This window comes from Arachis hypogaea, chromosome 2, assembly GCF_003086295.3.
Source record: "Arachis hypogaea cultivar Tifrunner chromosome 2, arahy.Tifrunner.gnm2.J5K5, whole genome shotgun sequence".
NCBI classification, from domain to species: Eukaryota; Viridiplantae; Streptophyta; class Magnoliopsida; order Fabales; family Fabaceae; genus Arachis; species Arachis hypogaea.
This window is the reverse complement of record NC_092037.1, coordinates 72,915,094-72,918,266: the sequence shown is the minus strand read 5'-3', so window position 1 is coordinate 72,918,266 and position 3,173 is coordinate 72,915,094.

Here is a 3,173-nt window from a genome sequence, read left to right as displayed (position 1 = left end):
GAAAAGATTAAATGCTTCACTTGGATGGCTACCCACCAAGAGTTACTCACAGCACAAAGAAGAGCGCGTTTCTTTGGTTCGGACTCTAGCTGTCATCGATGTAAAGGAGTGCCTGAAACTATACAACATGCTTTATGAGATTGCCCAACGGCATCTAGGTTATGGGTAAGAATCATACATCACACTCATATCAATTTTTTCTTTAGAGCTTCCTTTGATACTTAGCTTCGTTGGAACCTCACAACGAATGCCGGAATTGGCACCAACCAAAAAACTTGAAAAACTCAATTCCTTGTCTCATGTTGGTGGCTTTGGAAATGAAGGAATAAAGAACTCTTCTCACCACCCTACTAAAGACCCCACAATGAACATGTTATAGTTCTGAACCATGCTCATACTATTAAGACAGCTTTTGAAAAATCTGGCCTAACCCCTCAAGGAAGAAGGCACAGAGAGGTCCATGTAGCGTGGAGTTATCCACTTGAAAATTGGACAAAACTTAACACGGACAGTGCAGCATCAACAAATCTGAATGCAGGAGGATGTGGAGGTGTTATTAGGAATGAGCAAGAAAGATGGGTAGCTGATTTTATGGCCAATCTAGGATGTTGTTCGGCGTTTCAGACAGAAATGTGGGGTATCTATCATGGATTAAAAATTGCTTGAAATTTAGGCTTAAGAAGGATTATAGTGGAGTCAGATTCAACAGCAGTCGTCACTTTACTTAACAAAAAGGAGGGGTTGCACTCCCACCTTGAACCTCTTGTGAGAAGCATTGCGAACTTGATGCAAAAGAATTGAGAACTAAGAATAGAAAATATATACAGAGAGGGCAACAGATGTGCGGATTGGCTGGCCAAAGAAAGTTTAAAATCACCATCAGGTTGTCAGTTTATTGATAGTCCTCCTTGTAATCTTAGGTTAATCCTAAATGATGACTGTAGAGGGGCAACCTTACCCCGACTTGTTTCTATTTTGTAGTTTTCTTTTGGGTTTAGCCCCGACTTTTTACAAATAAATAAATAAATAAATAATAAAACCAACTTTGATTGGTCGAATGGTCAGCTCACTCGTCCACTTAATCAAGTATCGGGGGTTCAAATTCCGCTTTGACCCATTGGCCAGTGGCAGACCCTTAAATGGAGCTCAAATCCGCAACGGATTAGTTCTTAACCTGTAGGGTTGGAGGATACCGTGGATAACAAAAAAAAAAACAATAACAATAATAATAAATATCATAAAAAAATAATAATAAATTTAATTTTGATACATTATTAGTGTAGAATTATTTTACATGTGCATCTAATCACATAATACTATATTAATAAAAATAACTATCTTTTATATTAATCGCGTAAATAATCATCCAAAATAACAATTATAATTGCACAACTATGTAAATTAAATTCTAATAATAATAATAATAATTGAACCAGCTGTACCTGACCGAGAACCCCAATTTCTTATTCCCACCACTTTTTCAACCCTTTCCTCCAAATATTTATTTGAAATTAGAAGCCCACTCTACCCGACCCACCAAATATTAACTCACATCATGTTTTACTTATTTCATGACAAATAAAACAATATTTTTTGAAATAACACAAAAAATAATTAACTTAATTATCAACTTCAGATTTTCAAATTTATTTTTCTAAATTCTTTTCGTATTTCTTCAACTTTTCTATAATTTAAATTAATGTCCTCAAATTTTTCTAATTCAAAAAATGTTATACCACAATTTAAAAAAAAAAAACAAATACACATCATTATTAATATTGCTAAATTATTTGACATTTAATTATATACATACTGCATATAACTAAAATACTTACTTTTTGTCCTAAAATCTCAACTCGAAAACTTAAATCCAAAATCCTCAACCTTACATTACATATATAATTAAATCATTAAAAACCTACATTCAAGAGAATAAAATCCTAAATTCAAAAAAATAACACACAGCGGACTAAAATTTGTGGAGACAAAATAAAAATTGTCTCGTACTTATAAATAATTTAAATATTATATTTTTAAAAGATATGACACTTATAAATTATTATAAATATTTTTTTTATATGTTAACAAAATATATATATATATATATATATATATATATATATATATATCAGAAATTAATTTTTTAATGGATAGAAAAATGGTGATATGCAGCTTAATGGTGCATAGCGTGTAATCTTGAGATGTGGATCTGCCACAGTCAGAAACCAAAAAAACGCAAGTTGCGTTTGTCAGTGTCGGACAGTCAAATTTGGCAACCTGTCGTAGCTTCCTGCATGGAAACAGACACTTCCTGTATGTTGACCGCTTGGAACTCAACAAACGCAGGTTGCATTTGTCAGCAAACAGACATTAATCACAGGATGTGATTGTCAGGAAGCTATGTTGCATGCATAACACGTTTCGAATGGGAATGTTGAGGGTGCACTTATAAAGAAAAACGTAGGAGAAGAGGCAATAAAGAGGGACAAAAAAAAGGTGAGGTGGGTTCCATTGTGCGGGAAAGAGGGGAGGCTGGTGCGTTGAGTAGTTGGAGAAAGTGGAGGAAGTAGAAGAAAAGTAGGAGATTTAGGAATTTAGTTAGTTCACAAAAAAATGGTTCGCAATTTTACGTTACCTGAAGAACATATTATTGAGCATTTGGATCATCCTCAATTAGTAAGTTTTTTAAAAATTTAAATTTATGATAAATAAATATATTTATTTTTATTTTATTTAATTTTATTTGGACTGTTTTATTGTTATTTTTATTATTATTATCGGTATTATTATTACTGATAGTTGCAATATTATTATTATTATTATTGTTATTATTATTATTGTTATTACTATTATTATTTGTAGTAGTAGTAGTAGTAGTAGCATCATCATCATCATCATCATCATTGTTGTTGTTGTTGTTGTTGTTGTTGTTAATTTGAATAAATATTATCTTTTATTTTGCAGGCGACCAGAAATTTGTTGTCTAGAAAGCTTGATTCGCCAGATACCTTTAATGAAAGAGTTGCGGCAGCACTAGCATTAACTGGGTTTCAACACGTTTTGCGAATAGACGAAATGAGAGGTCATTCTGCACTCTTGAGTGCCTTGGTGGAATGATGGCAGCCAGAAACTCACACATTCCACCTTCCAGTGGGTGAGGTGACAATGACGCT